Source organism: Bufo gargarizans, chromosome 3, assembly GCF_014858855.1.
Source record: "Bufo gargarizans isolate SCDJY-AF-19 chromosome 3, ASM1485885v1, whole genome shotgun sequence".
NCBI lineage: Eukaryota > Metazoa > Chordata > Amphibia > Anura > Bufonidae > Bufo > Bufo gargarizans.
This window is the reverse complement of record NC_058082.1, coordinates 331,672,295-331,698,348: the sequence shown is the minus strand read 5'-3', so window position 1 is coordinate 331,698,348 and position 26,054 is coordinate 331,672,295.

Sequence of the window (26,054 nt, the reverse complement as noted above, 5' to 3'; positions counted from 1 at the left end):
TGCCGGTCCAGACCAGACCATGCCCAAAGGGGTTATCCAGACTATATATGAACTTCTCTTCCCAATATGCCATAGTTAAATTTGCCAGCGAGGGCGAACATGAAATAGTTGTGGGTCAGCAAAAATGCTGTGACCTCGCATACATAATCTATATGACTGGGGCTACATCCCGTATATCTATGGAGATGATACTCCATAGCTAACAGGGCCACCCCGTGGGGGATAGAGGGATACAGTGCTATGACATCTGCCACGATTCATTTGTAGTTTACTTCCCATTCTAGACTATACATTGTCCAGCCAACTGCCCAGGCGCTCAGTCAGGGACCCCAAACCAGACACTATGGGACGAAGGGGGGGGGGGGGGTTGGACACCCTTGTGGATCTTAGGTAGAGCATGCATAATTGGAGTCAAAGGCACATCCACGCACAGGTATCTATATTCCGTTTCAATAAATATACCCATATATCTCACTTTTTGTATCAGTGACATGTATTCAACCTTGTATTCACTGAGTGGGTCTCTAGCTAGTCTCCTGTAAGTGGATGCGTCCATTAACATATCCAGATAGGCTGAGGGGCCACGAGGCTAGGCGATAGCCTGAACTTTGGGTGACGCAGTGACGCCTGTGAAAGATGGATCACGGCACCAGAGCAGGGAGGACTACTGGGCCACAATCCCCCAAAAGGTATTGAAGTGTCACAGCCTGGAGTCGCTGGATTGTATGGCTGAGGAAATCCACATTTGTGTTCCATGTGTGAACAGGGCTCTCTAGGTGAGTCAGGGATACGCTTATGTGTTTAGTTAGAGCCTAGCTGGGCAAGGGTTTGTTATTTTGTGTGGATGTCACACGTGATAAGTTGAAGCTGCGACTTCGCAACCTGTGCTTTTGCTAAAGTGTCTGAAATAAAGCAAGAGTTTGGACATTATAACTGAGTCTGCGAAGATATGTAAGTGTGACCCCTGAAAAGAGATTATCCCTTACAACAGTGATACATGCTCTTTGCCCCTTTGTTCTGTACCTACGTGCACTGTGGTCCCATGCTCTGAGCCTCCATGTACCATGCCCCCATATATAGTGATGCATGTCATTTGCCCCCATGTTTTCTCTGCCCCCTTGCACTGTGGCTCCATGTACTGATTTCCCATGCTCTGTGTCCCCATACACCATTCCCCATTGCTCTGTATCTCCTTTCCGGGATCCCACAAAGTTAGAAGAGGTGTAGGCCAGGCCACTTCAGGCCAGGCCTGCACCCATGGAACATTGTAGGCGGCGTGATGATGTCATCATGCTGCCTGTGGAACATTAGAGCGACGAATGGCAGGGCAGGGAACCAATGCTTCCCTTTTGTCCTTTCAGCACTGAAGTGGATGCTTAATTATATCTGAGACCTGTGGACGCAGATACTATTAAGTGCAGGGGCAGGGGACCGAGTGCCCAGAAAAGTGAACCAACCTTATGGTAGTGCAACCTTATGGTAGTGGGAATGAAGATTAGGCTGTTTCCCATATTCATTGTGCTATTTCTAACGAACTGCTAAATGTATTTGGACAATGCTAAGTAAAATGCTCTGTACGACTAAATAATTCATTAGGGAGGCCTGAAAGGCTCATTAATTAATAATTAGACAAATTACCAATCTAATTAAAGGTCAATTCACAGAGAGAATAGTTTTTGTTTTGTTTTCTACAATTAATGAAATACCAGTAATAGATTTACATGCACAATCTTAGTTTTTCCTTTAATAGAGGGTTATTATGGGAGGAGGTTAGCAGAAGGTTCACATCTCTTCCTTAGTAAGAACTGTTTTAGTAAGAAATGGCAATACTTTGATTCTATAATAGTATTATAAGAGAGAGTGAAGTGATTCACAGAGCAGAAGCTATTTCCTACATAGCCTGTGTAACGAACCAGCAGATGAGTACCCACTGTGCCACTGACTGGCAATACTCTGGAGGGGGCGTAACTAAGCCACACCAGGTCTTCACTAGCCACTCTGGCGGTTAGGATAGGCCTGAGCCACAGTAGTTGCCAGGGGCGACTTCAGAGCATAAACCGAGTCAGTGGCAGCTGGTCCAGCAGACCGGAAGATACCAAAAATGGTACCAGCAGACCGGAAGATACCAACAAAGTTACCAGCAGAGACAGACAGCGATACAAATGCAGGTACAGGTACTACAGACAGGCAAGGCATTACAAAGGCAGAAGCAGATACCTGCGCCGCAAGCGATGGAAGTAAAGCGGTCCCAGGAAGAGCTGTACACGGATGGTGATTTCCCTGTGGGGTGAAACAATAAACAAAGCCCAATAGAATTGACCCCATTTTGGGAACTACACCCCTCAAGGTATTTATTAAGGGGTCGAGTGAGCATTTTGACCCCACAGGTATTTTACAGCTATTGCATTTCTTTGTCCAATATGTTGTGCCAAGCTCGTGCCACCTAAGACACACCACACCCTTTAAATTGTAAGGCGGGTTCTACTGGATATGGAAATGCTATGAATCTGGACATCACCATTTGAGTTTCGCAGAGCAGATTTTTTTTATGGATTGGTTTCTGAGAACTATACATTTATTTTTATCTGGATGGAGCTCTGTAAGGTCTTTTTTTTTTTTTTTTGCAGGATGAGTTGCCATCATTATAGGTTCTATTTTGGGTACATATGACTTTTAAAAAATGTTTAATTTAGCTTTTTTCAGAGTCCACCTGACAGGTAAATTATGTGATATTTTTATAGTACTGGTCATTATGGACACAACAATACCTAATATGTAATATTTTTTGTTTTTGTTTTACACAATAAAACGTTATGAAAATAATGTTTTTGTGTCACTATTTTCTGAAAGCCATATATTTTTTTTATATTTTTATGTGGATGATCTTGTCGGGGTGCTCATTTTTTGTAGGATGGTTTCATTGGTATTATTTTGGGGTACATACAACTTTTTCATCTTTCGCTATTATGCTTTTTGTGACGTGAGGTAACAAAAAAAATTCTGTTCTGGCACTTTTATTTTTTGCTTTTTAACTGCATTCTCTTAACAGGATATTTTGTGAAATATTTTTAAAGAGCAGGTCATTATGGATGCGATGATACCTAATATGTCTATATTATTATTCCTATTTTTTTTTTTCAGTTTTATACAATAATAACTAGAGATGAGCGAATCAAAGTTGACCAACTGGAATTCGATCTGAATTTCCTCACGCTTCATGGTAACAAATAAAAATTTTTCCTAAAATGGCTGCTCCACGTGTTAGGACATTTGAGCAAGGAACTCTAGGAATGAGGGATCACTCACAATGCTATAAGCAGCCAGCCAGCCCTGTGATGTCACAGCCCTATAAATAGCCTCAGCCATTTTCCAGTGTACTTAGTGCAGAGAGAGATGCCAGCAGGCACTCAGGGACAGTGGTAGAAAAAACTTTAAAACATTTATTTTGCTGTATAGAAGTTCAGGGAAAGGATAGGGAGGAATCATTCCACAGTATTGAGGCAGAACAGTTATCATTAGGGGAGTTTACAACCTGGGTAATAGGAACAATCCTATTACACCTTGCTGCACTGACTGGGGATCAGAATTGCCATTATACAGCTCTGTAATTCCAGCAAACCGTTCTTGTTTGGGTGCAAGCGCTGTTTGATAAAGCCATTAACAGGGTTTATCACAATGAAATATTCCTATGTCTTATTTGCCCTTGTGTGGTGCAGTTATTTGTTCTAAAGCATTTTTTGGCTTGTATTAGTAGGAAAAAAGTGCTTATTAGCCCTTGTGTGGTGAAGTGAGAAAATTACAACCCTTTTTGTCATTTATTAGTGGCAAAAAAATATATATTTGCCTTTCAGCGGTGCAGTTATATGTTCTAAAGCCCTTTTTGGCATGTATTAGTGCACAAAAAAATACATTTGCCGTTTAGCCAAGTGCTCCTTCTTTCACACACCATCTTCAGCTTGTACTGGTATTGCCACCCACCTCCCCACTCTGTCACCTGGTCACTCTGGTCTCCTGATGCTATTGCTATCTTCACACTATGTCACCTTTCCACTCTGTGGTCTCCTGATGCTAATCACACCTCCACACTATGTCACCTTTCCACTCTGTGGTCTCCTGATGCTGCTGCCACCTCCACACTATGTAATGTTGCCACTCTGTGGCCTCCTGATGCTGCTGCAACCTCCATACTGTTATTGTGCCACCCTGTGGCCTCCTCCTGATGCTGCTTCTGCCACCTCCTTACTCTGTCATCGTGCCACTCTGTGGCCTCCTGATGTTGCTGCTGCCACATCCACACTATCATTGTGCCACTCTGTGGCCTCCTGATGCTGATGCCACCTCCACACTATGATTGTGCCACCCTGTGGCCTCCTCCTGATGCTGCTGCCCCCTCCACACTGTCATTGTGTCATACTGTGGCCGCCTCCTGATTCTGCTGCTGCCACCACCTCCACACTGTCATTGTGCCACTCTGCGGCCTCCTCCTGATGCTGCTGCAACCTCCATACTGTTATTGTGCCACCCTGTGGCCTCCTCCTGATGCTGCTTCCACCACCTCCATACTCTGTCATTGTGCCACTCTGTGGCCTCCTGATGTTGCTGCTGCCACATCCACACTATCATTGTTCCACTCTGTGACCTCCTTCTGATGCTGCTGCTGCCGCTACCTCCACACTCTGTCATTGTGCCACTCTGTGGCCTCCTGATGCTGCTGCCACCTCCACACTATGATTGTGCCACCCCGTGGCATCCTCCTGATGCTGCTGCCCCCTCCACACTGTCATTGTTTGATACTGTGGCCGCCTCCTGATTCTGCTGCTGCCACCACCTCCACACTGTCATTGTGCCACTCTGCGGCCTCCTGATGCTGCAGTTGCCACCTCCACACTGTCATTCTGCCACTCTGTGGCCACCTCCTGATGCTTTTGCCACCCTCAGTCTCTGTCATTGGGCCACTCTGTGGTCTCCCCATGCTGCTTCCAGCTCACCACTATTTTATCTGGCCACTCTGTGGACTTCTCTTGCTGTTCGCACCCTCCCCACTTCATGACTAGGACAATATTTTGCCTTTCGGCCTTGCTGACATCATAATTTATTTGATCCTTCTTCTGATCTGTCAGAAGAAAGGAAAAATGAGCCGCACAACGGATCCTGTATATGTAAAAGCTACAAGGCCTGCATGACATGGTCCCTATTTTGCATCAGAATTGGCTTATGATGGGTTGGCCAAAAGCAGGAGTGGGTACAAAAAAACAGAAGACATGCAAATACTCCATGTTTTGGATCCACTCCTGTTTTTTGGGGATTCAGCAATAATGATAGATTACTGACCAAATGCTGACCGAGTGAAGTTGGATGCTCCACAGACAGGATCCGTTTTTTGGGGTTATTATTCTGACAGATCAGAGGAAGGGCAAAATAATCAGTGACGTCAACACAAACTTACTGCTGATACCCTCTCCACTCTGTCGGGGGGGGGGGGGGGGCTGTACTTGTATAGGTGTTTAATAGAACAGATTCTGTAGACATCTATGCGGAATCAGCTGCCAACGGTGTAAAAGGAGTGTGCTTCTTCTTGACGCTAACATTAACCTGTAAGGCTGAGTTAACACTTGAGTTATTTGGTCAGTTTTGGCCCCGAATCTGCCCAAATAAGTGAGATGTGCAGTTATTCAAAGAGCAAAGCCTGTCATCTGCATGTCATACTGACTCACAGTATTGTTTCACTTACACAGCTCCCTATGCATGTCACTGCAAGGCACAGTATTCTACACCATTATAAAGGCTCTCTGCAGACAGGAAATAGCCATTTTTTTACACGATCCGCCACAAATAAATTTGGATTGAACCGAAACTTTTTAAACAATTTGGCAAACCGGCCGACTCTCCACAACTTGGTTCTGGATCCTGGTCTACCCGCACTGCTCCACCGGTCCCCATCTGTCAACATCCCTACAAATAGGATCACATGTACACCTACAGCCAATGAATAGCCTCAGCAGCACGTAACCACGCAACAATGACCCATGGCACAGTGATTAATGACCTTTTCATACAACTGTCAGACCCCACTGATTTCCTATCATTAGGAAAGGTCATCAATTTTATAACCCGTAAAACTCCTTTAACCCCTAGGATGTTGTGGTCATTTGTACTCTTGTGTCTGAAGCAGCGTCAGGGAAGCTGTTTCTTGATAATGATAGGCCGGAGCCTCCCATGTCTATCACAGATTCTGATGTAGGCTTGCAGGTAGCAGCACTACACTGGAATATACAGAATGTTCTATTCCACAATGCATTACATTGCATTGCTAAATATAAATAGTAATCTGATCATTGTATGTTGTTAGGCTCTGGGGGAGAGGGCGCTAAAAAAGTACAACCTTCTTTTTTTTTATAAAAAAAAGTTAAACTGGGGAACTGGAATTAGTGATTTGTGAGGAGGACTATGACATAGTGGGAATAACTGAGACATGGCTGGATGATAGCTATGACTGGGCAGTTAATGTACAAATTTGCAGTCTGTTTAGAAAGGATTGTAAAAAACAGAGAGAGGGAGGGGTCTGCCTTAATATAAAGTCCTGTCTAAAGCCCACACTCTGGGAATATATAATTGAGGGACATGAACATGTGGAGTCACTGTGGGTAGAGATACATGGCGCTAAAAACAATAATAAATTACTAATAGGAGTTTACTATAAACCACCTAATATACCAGAGTCCACAGAAAATCTAAAACTAAATGAGATAGAAAAGGCGGCAAATCATAATGAGGTGGTTATTATGGGGGACTTCAACTACCCAGATATAGACTGGGAAACTGAAACTTGTATATCTTATAAAGGAAACAGGTTCTTGGCAATAACCAAAGACAATTACCTCTCCCAACTGGTTCAGGACCCGACTAGAGTGACGGCCATACTGGACTTAGTATTAACCAATAGGCCTGACAGAACAACAGATGTGCAGGTTGGGGGACACCTGGGAAATAGTGACCATAAAGTAATAACCTTCCAATTATCATTCAAAAGAGCGTTTCTACAGGGAGGAATAAAAATACCAAACTAAAGCTAAATTTTGCCAACTAAGAGAGGCCATAGGCCTAACTAACTGGGACAAAGTCCTCAAAAATTTAAATACTGCCAAAAAATGGGATATCTTTAAAAGCATCCTAAAATTTCATTGTGAGAAGTAAATATTGTGTAGGAATAAAAGGTTAAAGAACAAAAAGAAACCAATGTGGATAAAAAGAACTGTAAAGAAAGCCATAAATGACAAAAAGAAAGCATATAAATCACTAAAACAGGAGGGTAGCACGGAAACACTGAAAAACTATAAGGAAAATAAATCGAACATGTAAAATACAAATAAAAGCGGCCAAACTAGAGACCGAGAGATTAATTGCCAAAGAGAGTAAAACCTCTAACCTCTAACCCTAAAATGTTCTTCAATTATATAAATGTTAAAAAGTATAAATCTGAAGGTGTCAGCCCTTTAAAGAGTAATGAGGGGGGAGTAGCAGAGAGCGACGAGGAGAAAGCAAAGCTGTTAAATATTTTTTTCTCCAATGTATTCACTGAGGAAAATAAACAGATGAAATACTAAATGTAAAAATAAATTCCCCATTAAAAGTGTCCTGTCTGACCCAGGAAGAAGTACATCAGCGACTTAAAAAGATGAAAATAGACAAATCGCCAGGACCGGATAGCATACACCCCCATATCCTAAGGGAAATAAGTAATGTCATAGCCAGACCCTTATTTCTGATATTTGCGGACTCTATACTGACAGGGAATGTCCCACAGGATTGGCACCTAGCAAATGTGGTGCCAATATACAAAAAGGGTCCAAAAACAGAGCCTGGAAACTATTGGCTGGTAAGTTTAACATCTGTTGCGGGTAAACTGTTTGAAGATTTTATGAGAGATGCTATGTTAGAGCATCTCAACGTAAATAAGCAAATAACGCCATATCAGCATGGCTTCATGAGGGATCGGTCATGCCAAACTAATTTAATCAGTTTCTATGAGGAGGTAAGTTCTAGACTTGACAGCGGCGAATCAATGGATGTCGTATATCTGGACTCCTCCAAAGCATTTAACACTGTACCACATAAAAGGTCAGTATATAAAATGAGAATGCTCGGACTGGGAGAAAACGTCTGTAAGTGGGTAAGTAACTGTCTCAATGATAGAAAACAGAGGGTGGTTATTAACGGTACACACTCAGATTGGGTCACTGTCACTAGTGGAGTACCTCAGGGGTCAGTATTGGGCCCTATTCTCTTCAATATATTTATTAATGATCTTGTAGAAGGCTTGCACAGTAAAATATAAATTTTTGCAGATGACACTAAACTGTGTGAAGTAATTAACACTGAAGAGGACAGTATACTACTACAGAGGGATCTGGATAGATTGGAGGCAGATAAGTGGCAGATGAGGTTTAACCAGGAGCGTAACTATAGGGCAAGCTGGGGGAAGCGGCTGCTTTCGGGCCCTGACCCCAAAGGGGCCCATTCAGGAGGAGGATGACTAAAAGACTTTGTCAGGGCCCCCCAACAGTATTACGCAATGAAATTATATACAGTGACAGTATAGACAGCGTATAAAACAGATAGAACAGCTGACGGGCATGGTCTGAGAGAATGATCTTTACTAGCCACAGGAATGGGGGCAGCATGAAAGGAAGGGGTTGCGAAAAAATTACTGGGGGAGGGAGCCCCATTCAAAAACATGGGAAGGAATAATGCAAGTCACCCGTACATACTAAATGATAAAACACTCAGTAACACTGACATGGAAAAGGATCTAGGAATTTTAATAAACAGCAAACTAAGCTGCAAAAACCAGTGTCAGGCAGCTGCTGCCAAGGCCAATAAGATAATGGGTTGCATCAAAAGGGGCATAGATGCCCATGATGAGAACACAGTCCTACCACTTTACAAATCATTAGTCAGAGCACACATGGAGTATTATGTACAGTTCTGGACTCCTGTGAACAAGGCAGACATAGCAGAGCTGGAGAGGGTCCAGAGGAGAGCAACTAAAGTAATAACTGGAATGGGGCAACTATAGTACCCTGAAAGATTATCAAAATTAGGGTTATTCACTTTAGAAAAACGACAACTGAGGGGAGATCTAATTACTATGTATGAATATATCAGGGGTCAGTACAGAGATCTATCCCATCATCTATTTATCCCCAGGACTGTGACTGTGACGAGTGAAAGGATTTGGACCTTTCTGGACCTCTACAACAACCTTGGTTTGAGACACTGACGTCAGGAGAGATGTTTCTCAGTTGGCAATAATAGACACACACATCACTGAGAAACACTCTAATTTTATTATGCTATAGCTTGGCCTTATACAGGGAGTGCAGAATTATTAGGCAAGTATTTTTGAGGATTAATTTTATTATTGAACAACAACCATGTTCTCAATGAACCCAAAAAACTAATTAATATCAAAGCTGAATATTTCTGGAAGTAGTTTTTAGTTTGTTTTTAGTTTTAGCTATTTTAGGGGGATATCTGTGTGTGCAGGTGACTATTACTGTGCATAATTATTAGGCAACTTAACAAAAAACAAATATATACCCATTTCAATTATTTTTTTTTTACCAGTGAAACCAATATAACATCTCAACATTCACAAATATAGATTTCTGACATTCAAAAACAAAACAAAAACAAATCAGTGACCAATATAGCCACCTTTCTTTGCAAGGACACTCAAAAGCCTGCCATCCATGGATTCTGTCAGTGTTTTGATCTGTTCACCATCAACATTGCATGCAGCAGCAACCACAGCCTCCCAGACACTGTTCAGAGAGGTGTACTGTTTTCCCTCCTTGTAAATCTCACATTTGATGATGGACCACAGGTTCTCAATGGGGTTCAGATCAGGTGAACAAGGAGGCCATGTCATTAGATTTTCTTCTTTTATACCCTTTCTTGCCAGCCACGCTGTGGAGTACTTGGACGCGTGTGATGGAGCATTGTCCTGCATGAAAATCATGTTTTTCTTGAAGGATGCAGACTTCTTCCTGTACCACTGCTTGAAGAAGGTGTCTTCCAGAAACTGGCAGTAGGACTGGGAGTTGAGCTTGACTCCATCCTCAACCCGAAAAGTCCCCACAAGCTCATCTTTGATGATACCAGCCCAAACCAGTACTCCACCTCCACCTTGCTGGCGTCTGAGTCGGACTGGAGCTCTCTGCCCTTTACCAATCCAGCCACGGGCCCATCCATCTGGCCCATCAAGACTCACTCTCATTTCATCAGTCCATAAAACCTTAGAAAAATCAGTCTTGAGATATTTCTTGGCCCAGTCTTGACGTTTCAGCTTGTGTGTCTTGTTCAGTGGTGGTCGTCTTTCAGCCTTTCTTACCTTGGCCATGTCTCTGAGTATTGCACACCTTGTGCTTTTGGGCACTCCAGTGATGTTGCAGCTCTCAAATATGGCCAAACTGAGGGCAAGTGGCATCTTGGCAGCTGCACGCTTGACTTTTCTCAGTTCATGGGCAGTTATTTTGCGCCTTGGTTTTTCCACACGCTTCTTGCGACCCTGTTGACTATTTTGAATGAAACGCTTGATTGTTCGATGATCACGCTTCAGAAGCTTTGCAATTTTAAGAGTGCTGCATCCCTCTGCAAGATATCTCACTATTTTTGACTTTTCTGAGCCTGTCAAGTCCTTCTTTTGACCCATTTTGCCAAAGGAAAGGAAGTTGCCTAATAATTATGCACACCTGATATAGGGTGTTGATGTCATTAGAACACACCCCTTCTCATTACAGAGATGCACATCACCTAATATGCTTAATTGGTAGTAGGCTTTCGAGCCTATACAGCTTGGAGTAAGACAACATGCATAAAGAGGATGATGTGGTCAAAATACTCATTTGCCTAATAATTCTGCACTCCCTGTATAGGCAGTACAAAAGTTTGCATAACAACAGCGTTAAACCAATCATAAATATAAACATTGGTGCTCACACAGATACCACTGGAACATCCCTTTGTTTAATATAGTAAATATAGTTGATCCAGTCTACATTTTTGTTGATTGTTATGTGGGGAATTACGGATTCAAATCCTGCTGCTACCTGACCTCTGGCCTTGAATTCATCAGGGACCCCTCTTGGGACGCCTATTGCGTTTAAATTCACATGAGGATGAAAATTACCTATGGGGAGTGAGGGGTCTCTTGTTCACTAAATATGTGTATGTTCATTATGGCTTTAGCAAGAGCACATTCACCTTTCCATGAACCCTCTAGTCTAGATCTTATCTTTCCATCCCCACAGATCCAATATACATCTCCAATCCAGTATACTTGATTCTGTGTGAGGGAGGTATCTGTTTCACTGTAAGTTGCACAGTACCCTTCAGTGAAATTACCCAGGAATCTTCCTTGATCTCCCCCTCTGTGGCAGGTACAGTTACCAGGATAGATATGTATACCTGCACCGGGGTGGAGAGCTTTTATGAGGAGTGGGTATTTTTGCTTCCATTCTTCACATGCAGACTGGTTACTAGATAAATTTGAGAATAATTGCAAAAAACATTCCTCAACACTAGAGGGAAATATTAAGGGCACAGTACCTAGGTGAGGCTTAGCGGTCCCACATATATAACAATTACTTTTATTTACTGAAACTGCACTGTACTTCATCCATTCTAACCATAGGTTGGCATCAGAGAACCCAGTTTCTGCTGCAAAAGCCTCCTCATATGTTGGGTCAGATATTGCTCTAATATTGTTAAAAGTTAAGATATGGGGTTTGAGGGGGTTTGTTTGTTTCTGAGGGTATGTCCATTCTTATAGTGGTTGCAGCATCTCGTGGAAGGACTGCACTTCATTATACTGCATAAACAGAAGGAGTAAGTTGCAATGTGAGTACTGGAGGAATTGTACCAGAAGGTAGTGATTAGGGATGAGCGAACCCGAACTGTATAGTTCGGGTTCGTACCGAATTTTGGGGTGTTCGTGACACGGACCCGAACATTTTTGTAAAAGTCCCGGTTCGGGTTCGGTGTTCGGCGCTTTCTTGGCACTTTTTGAAAGGCTGCAAAGCAAAGAGGCCATCACAGTCATGCCTACTATTGGCATGGCTGTGATTGGCCAGTGCAGCATGTGACCCAGCCTCTATTTAAGCTGGAGTCACGTAGCGCCGCACGTCACTCTGCTCTGATCAGTGTAGGGAGAGGATGCAGCTGCTGCTGTTAGGGCGAGATTAGGCAGGGATTTACTCTTCCAAAACACTTAATGAAGTGATCGATCTACAGCTGTGAATCATTCAACCTCTGCTATTTAAATGCTCACTGTTTTTAGGCTGCCCAGAGCGTTTTTCTGTCACTTTTTTCTGGGGTGATCGGCGGCCATTTTGTGTCTTGTGGTGCGCCAGCACAAGCTGCCACCAAGTACATTTAACCAATAGTGTTTTTTTTATTTGCTATATCCTATATCAGGGGTATGGCTGTGCTTACTATTTTATTGAGGGGTGAAATACAATTGCCAAAATAGCAGTACTCTAAATCTGGTATTTCAGCTGTGGCTAGCCAATTGTAATACTGTCTGCTGTCTGGCAAAGGATATTTTTTTTTTTCTGGTTTGAAATACAATTCCCAACTTAGCAATTCCCTAAATCTGTGGTTTCTGCTGTATCAGGCCAAGTTTCAATCTATCCATAAAAGGGTATATTACATTGAAGGTGCTGATAGGGTCATCCTCAATAACTTCACACGCTACCGTGCATTTCCAAGTCTAATTCTGTCCGAAAAAGGGATACCTGTCATCCAGGGCCTAAATACTAGGCCTACAATTTTTATTCAGCTAAATCTGTGGTACTGCTGTGCCTGTATTAGTGTAATACGGTACCTAAATAGATAGCCAGATAGTGTTAGATGCCTGTAAAAAAAAAAAGGCCTGAATTTGAATTCAATACATTGGGCCAAATAATTTTTTTCTTATTGTTGTGAACGGTAACAATGAGGAAAACATCTAGTAAGGGATGCGGACGCGGACATGGTCGTGGTGGTGTTAGTGGACCCTCTAGTTCTGGGAGAGGACATGGCCGTTCTGCCACAGCCACACGTCCTAGTGTACCAACTACCTCAGGTCCCAGTAGACGCCAGAATTTACAGCGATATTTGGTGGGGCCCAATGCCATTCTAAGGATAGTAAGGCCTGAGCAGGTACAGGCATTAGTCAATTGGGTGGCCGACAGTGGATCCAGCACGTTCACATTATCTCCCACCCAGTCTTCTGCAGAAAGCGCACAGATGGCGCCTGAAAACCAAGCCCATCAGTCTGTCACATCACCCCCATGCATATCAGGGAAACTGTCTGAGCCTCAAGTTATGCAGCAGTCTCTTATGCTGTTTGAAGACTCTGCTGGCAGGGTTTCCCAAGGGCATCCACCTAGCCCTTCCCCAGCGGTGGAAGACATAGAATGCACTGACGCACAACCACTTATGTTTCCTGATGATGAGGACATGGGAATACAACCTCAGCACGTCTCTGATGATGAAACACAGGTGCCAACTGCTGCGTCATTTCTGCACTGTGCAGACTGAACAGGAGGTCAGGGAGGAAGACTGGGTGGAAGACGATGCAGGGGACGATGAGGTCCTAGACCCCACATGGAATGAAGGTCGTGCCACTGACTTTCAGAGTTCAGAGGAAGAGGCAGTGGGCAAGCCGAGCCAACAGCGTAGCAAAAGAGGGAGCAGTGGGCAAAAGCAGAACACCCGCCGCCAAGAGATTCCGCCTGCTACTGACCGCCACCATCTGGGACCGAGCACCCCAAAGGCAGCTTCAAGGAGTTCCCTGGCATGGCAGTTCTTCAAACAATGTGCTGATGACAAGACCCGAGTGGTTTGCACACTGTGCCATCAGAGCCTGAAGCGAGGCATTAACGTTCTGAACCTTAGCACATCCTGCATGACCAGGCACCTGCAGGCAAAGCATGAACTGCAGTGAAGTAAACACCTTAAAAACAAGGAAATCACTCAGACTCCCCCTGCTACCTCTTCTGCTGCTGCCGCCGCTTCCTCTGCTTCTGGAGGAATGTTGGCATCTGACGCCCAGCAAACGGGGGATGTACCACCAACACCACCACCTCTGTCACCAAGCATCTCAACCATGTCACACGGCAGCATTCAGCTCTCCATCTCACGAACATTTGAGAGAAAGCGTAAATTCCCACCTAGCCACCCTTGATCCCTGGCCCTGAATGCCAGCATTTCTAAACTACTGGCCTATGAAATGCTGTCATTCAGGCTGGTGGACACAGACAGCTTCAAACAGCTCATGTCGCTTGCTGTCCCACAGTATGTTGTTCCCAGCCGCCACTACTTCTCCAAGAGAGCCGTGCCTTCCCTGCACAACCAAGTATCCGATAAAATCAAGTGTGCACTGCGCAACGCCATCTGTGGCAAGGTCCACCTAACCACAGATACGTGGACCAGTAAGCACGGCCAGGGACGCTATATCTCCCTAACTGCACACTGGGTAAATGTAGTGGTGGCTGGGCCCCAGGCAGAGAGCTGTTTGGCGCACGTCCTTCCGCCGACAAGGATCGCAGGGCAACATTCTTTACCTCCTGTAGCCTCCTCCTCCTCTTTATCCACCTGCTCATCCAGTCAGCCACACACCTTCATCACCAACTTCAGCACAGCCCGGGGTAAACGTCAGCAGGCCATTCTGAAACTCATATGTTTGGGGGACAGGTCCCACACTGCACAGGAGTTGTGGCGGGGTATTGAACAACAGACCGACGAGTGGTTGCTGCCAGTGAGCCTCAAGCCCGGCCTGGTGGTGTGCGATAATGGGCGAAATCTCGTTGCAGCTCTGGGACTAGCCCGTTTGACGCACATCCCTTGCCTGGTGCATGTGCTGATTTTGGTGGTGCAGAAGTTCATTCACAACTACCCCAACATGTCAGAGCTGCTGCATAAAGTGCGGGCCGTCTGTGCTCGCTTCCGGAGTTCACATCCTGCCGCTGCTCGCCTGTCTGCGCTACAGCGTAACTTCGGCCTTCCCACTCACCGCCTCATATGCGACATGCCCACCAGGTGGAACTCCACCTTGCACATGCTGGACAGACTGTGCGAGCAGCAGCAGGCCATAGTGGAGTTTCAGCTGCAGCACGCACGGGTCAGTCGCACTGCGGAACAGCACCACTTCACCACCAATGACTGGGCCTCCATGCCCTGTTGCGCTGTTTCGAGTACTCCACCAACATGGCCAGTGGCGATGACGCCGTTATCAGCGTTACAATACCACTTCTATGTCTCCTTGAGGAAACACTTAGGGCGATGATGGAAGAGGAGGTGGCCGAGGAGGAGGAGGAGGAGGAAGAGGGGTCATTTTTAGCACTTTCAGGCCAGTCTCTTCAAAGTGACTCAGAGGGAGTTTTTTTGCAACAGCAGAGGCCAGGTACAAATGTGGCCAGCCAGCGCCCACTACTGGAAGATGAGGAGGACGAGGATGAGGATGAGGAGGAGGAGGAGGATGAGGATGAAGCATGTTCACAGCGGGGTGGCACCCAACGCAGCTCGGGCCCATCACTGGTGCGTGGCTGGGGGGAAACGCAGGACGATGACGATACGCCTCCCACAGAGGACAGCTTGTCCTTACCTCTGGGCAGCCTGGCACACATGAGCGACTACATGCTGCAGTGCCTGCGCAACGACAGCAGAGTTGCCCACATTTTAACGTGTGCGGACTACTGGGTTGCCACCCTGCTGGATCCCCGGTACAAAGACAATGTGCCCACCTTACTACCTGCACTGGAGCGTGATAGGAAGATGCGCGAGCACAAGCGCACGTTGGTAGACGCGCTACTGAGCATTCACAAATGTCACAGGGGAAGAAGTGGAAGACCAAGGCGAAGGCAGAGGAGGAGCAAGAGGTCACCAACGCAGCTGTGTCACGGCCAGCTCCTCTAAGGGCAGGGTTAGCATGGCAGAGATGTGGAAAAGTTTTGTCAACACGCCACAGCTAAGTGCACCACCACCTGATACGGAACGTGTTAGCAGGAGGCAACATTTCACTAACATGGTGGAACAGTACATGTGCACACCCCTCCACGTACTGACTGATGGTTCGGCCCCATTTAACTTCTGGGTCTCCAAATTGTCCACGTGGCCAGAGCTAGCCTTTTATGCCTTGGAGGTGCTGGCCTGCCCGGCGGCCAGCGTTTTGTCTGAACGTGTATTCAGCACGGCAGGGGGCTTCATTACAGACAAACGCAGCCGTCTGTCTACAGCCAATGTGGACAAGCTGACGTTCATAAAAATGAACCAAGCATGGATCCCACAGGACCTGTCCATCCCTTGTGCAGATTAGACATTTATAACTACCTCCCCTTAACCATATATTATTGTACTCTAGGGCACTTCCTCATTCAATCCTTTATTTATTTTCATTTTACCATTATTTTGCGGGGCATGAAGCCTGATTGTCTGCTATGACATGAAGCCTGATTCTCTGCAATGGGACCTCTCTCCTCTGTCTGGGTGCCGGGGCCTAAATATCTGACAATGGCCTGTTCCAGTGGTGGGTGACGTGAAGCCTGATTCTCTGCTATGACATGAAGCCTTATTCTCTGCTATGACATAAAGCCTGATTCTCTGCTATGCCATGAAGCCTGATTCTCTGCAATGGGACCTCTCTCCTCTTTCTGGGTGCCGGGGCCTAAATATCTGACAATGGCCTGTTCCAGTGGTGGGTGATGTGAAGCCTGATTCTCTGCTATGACATGAAGCCTGATTCTCTGCTATGACTTGAAGCCTGATTCTCTGCTATGACTTGAAGCCTGATTCTCTGCTATGACATGAAGCCTGATTCTCTGCTATGGGACCTCTCTCCGCTGTCTGGGTGCCGGGGCCTAAATATCTGACAATAACCTGTTCCAGTGGTGGGTGACGTGAAGCCTGATTCTCTGCTATGACATGAAGCCTGATTCTCTGCTATGACATGAAGCCTGATTCTCTGCTATGACATGAAGCCTGATTCTCTGCAATGGGACCTCTCTCCTCTGTCTGGGTGCCGGGGCCTAAAAATATCTGACAGTGGCCTGTTCATGTTGGGTGACATGAAGCCTGATTCTCTGCTATGACAAGAAGCCTGATTCTCTGCAATGGGACCTCTCTCCTCTGTCTGGGTGCCGGGGCCTAAAAATATTTGACAGTGGCCTGTTCGTGTTGGGTGACGTGAAGCCTGATTCTCTGCTATGACATGAAGCCTGATTCTCTGCTATGGGACCTCTCTCCTCTGGGTGCGGGGGCCTAAATATCTGACAGTGGCCTGTTCCAGTGGTGGGTGACATGAAGCCTGATTCTCTGCCATGAGACCTCTCTCCAATTGATATTGGTTAATTTTAATTTATTTAATTTTAATTTTAATTCATTTCCCTATCCACATTTGTTTGCAGGGGATTTACCTACATTTTGCTGCCTTTTCCAGCCCTCTAGCCCTTTCCTGGGCTATTTTACAGCCTTTTTAGTGCCGAAAAGTTTGGGTCCCCATTGACTTCAATGGGGTTCGGGGCGAAGTTCGGGTCAAGTTCGGATCCCGAACCCGAACATTTCCGGGAAGTTCGGCCGAACTTCTAGAACCCGAACATCCAGGTGTTCGCTCAACTCTAGTAGTGATTCCACCTTTCTGAGTTATAGCAACTTCAGCTTTGTTATCCTCCAGCAGAGTCATTAGGATCGTCAGTAATCCCACAGTCCAAGTGGACCATCTGTGCCATCTTTCAGAATTGAGGGAGTGCATCCTGGTAGAGGTCAGAGCTGTCTGCTCCCATTGGTACCTCACTTTGTCCTTTTTTGAGGTCAGAGCTGTCTGCTCCCGTTAGTACCTTACTGTCCTTTTTCGAGGTCAGGACTGTCTGTCCCCATTATTACCTCCTTTTGGGGTGCCTCCTTTACCAGTTTCACTCTGGTGGCGTGGCTCCAAGTAGGTGCTTCTTCCTTGAGTACTGCTGTGCGGGTTGCGTCTACCACTGTAGTCGGTGGTCCGTAGGTGAAGTCTCCTGCAAATTTTCCTTTCTTTAATTTCTTTATCATCACGATATCTCCCATTTGCAATGGGTGAGTTGGTTCCTGTGGAAGACAAGGAGACTTACAAGCAAGTTTTTTCCTCAATTTCACTTAGGGTTTTATACACCTTCCCACTTCCCACCCCTGTTACATTGGCCTCCTCTGACATACTACACAATAACAAATAATCCACATATTTCAAGAACACAGAACCCTGGGGGAGGGGTGCCAGTGTTTTAAACTGGCTTGGAGGACAATGCTGTACACTACAGGTGAATCAGCATATCCCTGGTGCATTCAGCACCAGGTGAGTTGACGACCCTCAAAAGGAAAAATCAAAAAAATAGTCTGGTCTCCTTCTCAACCGGAATAGAGAAGAAAGCATTTTTCAAGTCTATCACGCTGAAACAGACAGCATCTGCAGTAAATGGCTGACAGCAACTGAGAAATGTGTCGGCTGTCTCTGTTTACTCACGGTTTTGGCTCCTGAACTTTTGTAACTATGTGTGGGGGTCTGTATCTTCCTGATCTCAAAGCATCCCGCTACCTCCTTCTCATATAAATGCTTCTCAAAGTCTTGTATTTTGTATTTTGTCTGAGGTCCATGAGAAAATGCGCTGCTTTACAATCAACATGAGATTAGGCTGTCACTATTTGGGAGGGGGAAAACTCGCACTTAGTTTTTCCTCCACCCACAGTAAGAAAATTAACCAAATGACAGAGTGATAATATTACACTGAGATATGTTCTTACACTTACCACCAGAACAATAGCTCTCACACAAACAGATGAATCTTAACACTCTATGTATCTTATACTCTAAATATAGGTATGTGTCAAACCAAGGTAGGTCAGTCTCCCTGAGACTGTTCTCTTACAAGTACCTAGGGTACAAAAAAAAATATCTCTGTCTATTAACAGTTAGATAAAGTAAATAGATCTCCCGGAGATCATTTGGTGTGTCCCTGACACAAACCAACTTACAGATAGATCTCCCCGAGACTCTAATCCGTGCATGGCACTCCAAGTGCCGGCCTTATTCATGAAAGTACTTCAAGTACTTATTATAAACTCCCGGAGTCTATTTTTAAGGCTTAACAATGTATCCCGGATAGATAATAAAACTCACGAGTAGAGATGTGGCCAGTGCCCTCGGACCCAGCAGTGGACAAAAGGGATGTCTCTCTTACCGGACATGAGGATGGCCTTCTCTAACCCGGACGGAGCCCACAAACTGAAAGGATTTGGACCTTTCTGGACCTCTACGACAACCTTGGTTTGAGACACTGACGTCAGGAGAGATGTTTCTCAGTTGGCAATAATAGACACACACATCACTGAGAAACACTCTAATTTTATTATGCTATAGCTTGGCCTTATATAGGCAGTACAAAAGTTTGCATAACAACAGGGTTAAACCAATCATAAAAGATAAACATTGGTGGTTACACAGATACCACCGGAACATCCCTTTATGGTATGTAATACGTCACTTCAAGAATGTACGCAGTTGTGCCGAATGACCCTGAATAAGGCAAGAACATTTGTTCTAGTTCTGGGATATTCTCAGAATCTGTTCTGAGACAGATAAGTGAACCTTATAGAAGAGGATTCTTTACGGTAAGAGCAGTGAGACTATGGAACTCTCTGCCTGAGGAGGTGGTGATTGTGAGTTCACTAAAAGAGTTCAAGAGGGGCCTGGATGTATTTCTGGAGTGTAATAATATTACAGGCTATAGCTACTAGAGAGGGATTGTTGATCCAGTGAGTTATTCTGATTGCCTGATTGGAGTCGGGAAGGAATTGGCTTCTACCTCAAAGTTTTTTTTTTGCCTTTCTCTGGATAAACTTGCAGGATGACAGGCTGAACTGGATGGACAAATGTCTTTTTTCGGCCTTATGTACTATGTTACTTATTGCTCTGTAAAGACAGAGAGGAAAAAAGAAAAAGAAAAAATGGTAAATCACCCAGGGCTAAAAGAGTTAATGGCTTATATAATGTAATGGAAGACTGTAAAAAATATTATTTGCGTGGGGGAAATGGAAAAAAAAACTGAAATTCAGCCATTGCTTTGTGGGTTCACAGTGTGGTAAAAATTATGTTAATTTGATTCTGCGGGTCAGTACGATTACGACAACACCATATTTATATGCTGTAGTTTTTGCTATTTTTATTTTTCAGTTTTTCTGTTTGTTTTTTGTTGGATAAGTTGTACTTTCTAATGGCGCCATTTACGGTTGCATACAATGTAGTGGGAAGTTAAAAAAAAATCAAATGGGGTGGAATTGGGGAAAAAACGCAATTCTGACAAAGGTTTTCTTTTTAAAAAAAATTTTTTTTACACCATTTAGTATGTGGTAAAATTGACCTGTTACCTTTATTCTCCAGGTCAGTACGGTTAGAACGATACTTGTATAATTTTTCATGCGTTTTAATATTGAAAAAATAATAATAAAAAACGCTTCAGAAAAAAAAAATTATCACCATATTCTGACCCCTATAACTTTTTGTAGTTATGTGGATGGGGCTGTTTGAGGGCTTGTTTTTATTTTGCAGAGTGATCTATACTTTTCATTAATACCAATTTGAAGTGTGTGTGACTTTTTGATCACTTTTTAGCTGTTTTTATTTTTTTCCTGTTGCGCCATTTGGCGTATGCTATTAATATTGTTTTATTTTAATTGTATGGCCATTTTCGCACACGGCAATGCCCATGTGATGTTTTTTTTTATTCGGTTTATTGGTCAAGTATTTTTATTTTAAGGAAAGGGGGGTGATTTGAACTTATATTTTTTATTTGTAATAATTATATATTATTATTTGTAAAAACTTTTTTAAACAATTTTTTTAAAACTTTTTTTAGGTTACCCTGGGTGAAAATACTCATTGTGTGTGCTATATAGCCATTATTGAACACTTATTGTTTAATATAACAGTGCTCCCACCTAGTGGCCTGTATTGGTATATTCCTGTAATAGACTCCGAAGTCTGCTTGAGGCTTCGGTCTATTAGTGTACTGATCTCAGCTAGGGAATGCTGTTACAGGAGCAGAAGTGTGCTGCTTCCGCTTCCGGACTGCTTAGATGCCATTGTCACATTTGACCACGGCATCTGAAGGGGAAAATGTATGCGCTCAGTCTTATGGCTGATCACATACATGTGCCGCAGGTCCCTGCTATTTTAAACAGCATCCCCTGCACGTGCCATATTCTGACATTTGTAACTTTTTTAAATGTTTCTTCCAGTGAAGGTATGTCAGGGCTGGTTTTTTTGTGCAGCAATCTGTAGTTTTTATTTATATTTTGTGCAACTTTTGATCACTTAGTAATATCTTTTTTAGGTAGATGAGGTGACGAAAAAAGATCAATTCTGGCTCTTGGAATTTTTTTATGGGGTTTATCATGTGACATTTTAATATTTAGGACATTTTCATATGGGGCAATACCAGTGATGTTTATTTTTTGAATATAATTAAATTTTATTTAAAAGCTTTTTTTCCTCCCATTGAATCTGCAATGGCTTGTAATATTCACTGTAAATATCTGCATTGCTATGAATAGTGATTTCACTGCTGTAACATGCTAGGCCTGAGTGGCTCCTAATCTCTGATCACTGACCTTATAAACACTCCTTATAGCTCAATTCTTATTTTAATGATAAGAATGTGGCTTAAATTAATGTTTATGACCTTTTTTTGTAATTTAGAGATAAGGTTTATTAGTTGACTGGCATAAAGTAAAAGTAAAAAATACGATTCACACAGCTAGAAAAACTGTTAACCCTTTGTGACAGAACTGCTCAATATTTTTAATAAAGATAATTGAAAATATATATTTTTAGCCCCAAATGAGTAAAATACAATCATAGAAAAATTGTCCCTGAAGGTCTATATAGCCTTTAAAAGGATTAGATTATCAGAAAATGACTTGTTTAAATCCCTTTTTTATGTTTAAGGCTGCTTTCACACTAGCGTTCGCTGGTCCGCTCGTGAGCTCCGTTTGAAGGAGCTCACGAGCGGACCCGAACGCAGCCGTCCAGCCCTGATGCAGTCTGAATGGAGGCGGATCCGCTCAGACTGCATCAGTCTGGCGGCGTTCAGCCTCCGCTCCGCTCGCCTCCGCACGGACAGGCGGACAGCTGAACGCTGCTTGCAGCGTTCGGGTGTCCGCCTGGCCGTGCGGAGGCGTGCGGATCCGTGCGGATCCGTCCAGACTTTCAATGTAAGTCAATGGGGACGGATCCGTTTGAAGATGCCACAATGTGGCTCAATCTTCAAGCGGATCCGTCCCCCATTGACTTTACATTGAAAGTCTGGACGGATCCGTACTAGGCTATTTTCACACTTAGCTGTTCTATGCTAAAAATAATGCAGACGGATCCGTTCTGAACGGAGCCTCCGTCTGCATTATTATGAGCGGATCCGTTCAGAACGGATCCGCCCGAACGCTAGTGTGAAAGTAGCCTAACATATTTTTTAAGAATTGTTCATGATATTCTTAAATTTTCATGTATTACATATATTTAATCAAAAACCATAAAATTCTGCAGTTTTCTCACTAGCCACTATGTCGAATAATAGAAAAAAAATCTGTCTACATTGACTGGCATTGTGAGTCATGATGGATCCATCTTGCTCCGCATCCCAGGACGCTTGCAGAGCCTTTGTGTGCATGGGAACATAATGAAATGGAAAGGAATACACTCTGGTGCACTCCTTTCCCTTTAGTTCAGTTTTGTCCCCATTGACAATGAATAGGGAAAAAAACTAAAGTGTTTTTCCCCGCTATTGAGAACCTATGACAGATCTCAATAGCGGAAAGGGAAATCGCAGATGTAAAAGTAGCCTTAACTCATTCTAATCCTACTTGTAATGATATCACCCCTGTGTATAGATAAGATTGTCCACCCACAATAAGGTGATTGTCAAAGCTTATGTTTCCTTATGCAGACGTATTTTTCTTTTATTTTTTTCTTATGTCTAGGACAGTGAAGAGGCTCACACATACAAAGGGTCCTGCTACTGTGAAGACCAGTATGTTTATTAAAGCAAGGGGTGTCCTAGCTAAACATTGGAAAAAGTTTGACATTATATAACTTAGGGTGTTTCATTTTGTAATGGAAAAAAAATTAATGGTGCATTTTTGGAGGTTGCACACTTTGATCAGTTTTGTAAAAAGTAGGCAAAAAATAAGATTTTTCAATGTTAATTACTTTTATTGGGAAAACTAGAAATCACAAACTTAGAATAACATTGAAACTAGACGCTAAGATTAATAGGTAGTATGATAGGCAAAACATGTGTTCTATTAACCCTTTCATGACCAAGGGTCATTGATGCCCTAGTGTCCAGGTCAAAATTTACAAATCTGACATGCGTCACTTTATGGGGTAATAGCTTTGGAACACTTTTACTTATCCAAGCCATTCTGAGATTGTTTTCTCGTGACACATTGTACTTCATGATAGTCATATATTTGAGTCAATATATTTCACCTTTATTTATGAAAAAATCCAAAATGTACCCAAAATGTAGAAAAATTCACAATTTTCAAAATTTAAATTTTTCTGCTTCTAAAATAGAAAGTGATACCTAATAAAATATTTATTACTTAACATTCCCCATATGTCTACTTTATGTTGGCATCATTTTGTAAATGTCATTTTATTTTTTTAGGACGTTAGAAGGCTTAGAAGTTTAGAAGCAATTCTTAAACTTTTTAAGAAAATTTCCAAAACCCACTTTTTAAGGACCAGTTCAGGTCTGAAGTCACTTTGTGGGGCCTATATAGTAGATACCCCCATAAATGACCCCATTGTAGAAACTATACCCCTCAAGTTACTCAAAACTGATTTTACAAAACTTTGTTAACCCATTAGGTGTTCCACAAGAATTAAAGGAAAATGGAGATGAAATTTCTACATTTCTATTTTTGGGCAGATTTTCCATTTTATTAAATTTTTTTCTTTAACACATTGAGGGTTAATAGCCAAACAAAGCTCAATATTTATTACCCTGATTCCGCAGTTTACAGAAACACCCCACATGTGGTCGTAAACTGCTGTATGGGCACACGGCAGGGCACAGAAAGAAAGGAATGCCATACGGTTTTTGGAAGGCAGATTTTGCTGGATTGGTTTTCTGAACGCCATATGTTTTTTATTTTTCTGCTGATCGTCTTGTGTAGTGGCTCGTTTTTTGCAGAAAGTGTTGAGGTTTTTATTGGTACCATTTTGGGTACATAGGATTTATTGATCATTCATTACACTTTATGGGGCAAGGTGACCCAAAAATTGGCTGTTTTGGAACAGTTTTCATTTATTTATTTTTACAGCGTTCATCTGAGGAGTTATGTGATAGTTTTATAGAGCAGATCGTTACGGACGTGGCAATACCTAATATGTATACTTATTCTTATTTATTTAAGTTTTACACAATAATAGCATTTCTGAAACCAAAAAAATGATGTTTTAGTGTCTCCATAGTCTGAGAGCCATAGTTTTTTTTATTTTTTGGGCGGTTTTCTTAAATAGGGTATCATTTTTTGCGGGATGAGGTGATGGTTTGATTGGTACTATTTTGGGGGTCATAAGCCTTTTTGATCGCTCGCAATTTTCATGATGTAAGGTGACAAAAATGTAAGGTGATGTAAGGTGACAAAAACATTTTGGGCAGTTTTTTTGTTTTGTTTTTATGGTGTTTATCGGACAGGGTCTATCATGTGATATATTTATAGAGAAGGTAGTTACGGATGCGGTGACACCTAATATGTGTATTTTATTTTTTCATTTTTTCATAGGAAAAGGCAATTTATTTTTTTAATTTACATTTTTATTAATTTTTTTATTTTTCATTTTTATTATTTTCACTTTCTTTTTTTTTATCAAGTCCCTCTTGGATCATGAAGATCCAGTGGGGCTGATAGCTGTACTATACTTTGCAATGCTCTTGCTTTGCAAAGTATAATACTATAAGATGCCCTGTAAGTGGCAACAGCGGAAGCTTTTGGAAAGCATCTGCTTGCCATGGCAACCATCGGGTGCTGCAATCGCAGCGCAGCAGCCCCGATGGTTGAAAGAGGGAGCTCCCTCCCTCTATTAATTCCAGCAACATTGAGGGAGGCTGGGCCAGGAGGGGCGGGTAGAATAAATGGGAGGGGGCGGAGGACCGCATCAGGGCAGGAGATCATGGAGATGAGCAGGAAAGCCGGAGACGAGCGGCAGGTGGACACAAGGGGGGCTTGGCGCGCAGATCGGGGGGCACAGATGGGGGGGGGGGTGAGGACACTATGTGATTTCAGGCTCTGATCTGCAGAGCGCAGATCAGAGCCTGAAACCGGCATTTTAACAGTGCCGCGATCTGATTGGTTAGTCTGCACAGACTAACCAATCGGATCGATTGCCGGCAAGGGGCCACTCTGATTGGTCCCTTGCCGGCATTACTGCACTGTATGCTGTCCGTGACAGCACCAGGGCAGGGGCAGAAGCTTTAATCCAAGCGCTTTGCAGCGCTTGGATTAAAGAGCTGCCAAAACGTTTATGTACGTGATAGCTGCACGGGGCATGTGCAAATATCACGTATATAAACGTATTGCAGTCGTGAAGGGGTTAATCAACTTTAAACAATGCAATTCCTTCTTTTGTTAGCTTGGTGACGACTTTTCTGTGATGCTCCACTACCCTCAACAAGAATTGTTTTTGTTGTTCGTCCCTGACCGTTTCATTAAACTTTATTAGAGCAATTCCTCTTTCTGCGGTATCATTGACCACCTTAAGAGCTTTCACATGTCTTCTTAGAGAATCACTGCAGTATTCTATAACGTTGTGGATCCCAAACAATTTAAAGAACGTCTTTGTTTTATTAGTAAATGAAATGGCTCAGGTCTTTTCCTTCAAAAACTAGGTTTTTCCCTCCAATCGTTTCATATCCTTTTTATTTGCAGGTTTGATTTCTAAATTTTTTGTCATATTTTCCTTAACAGCCTGAATAATATGTTTG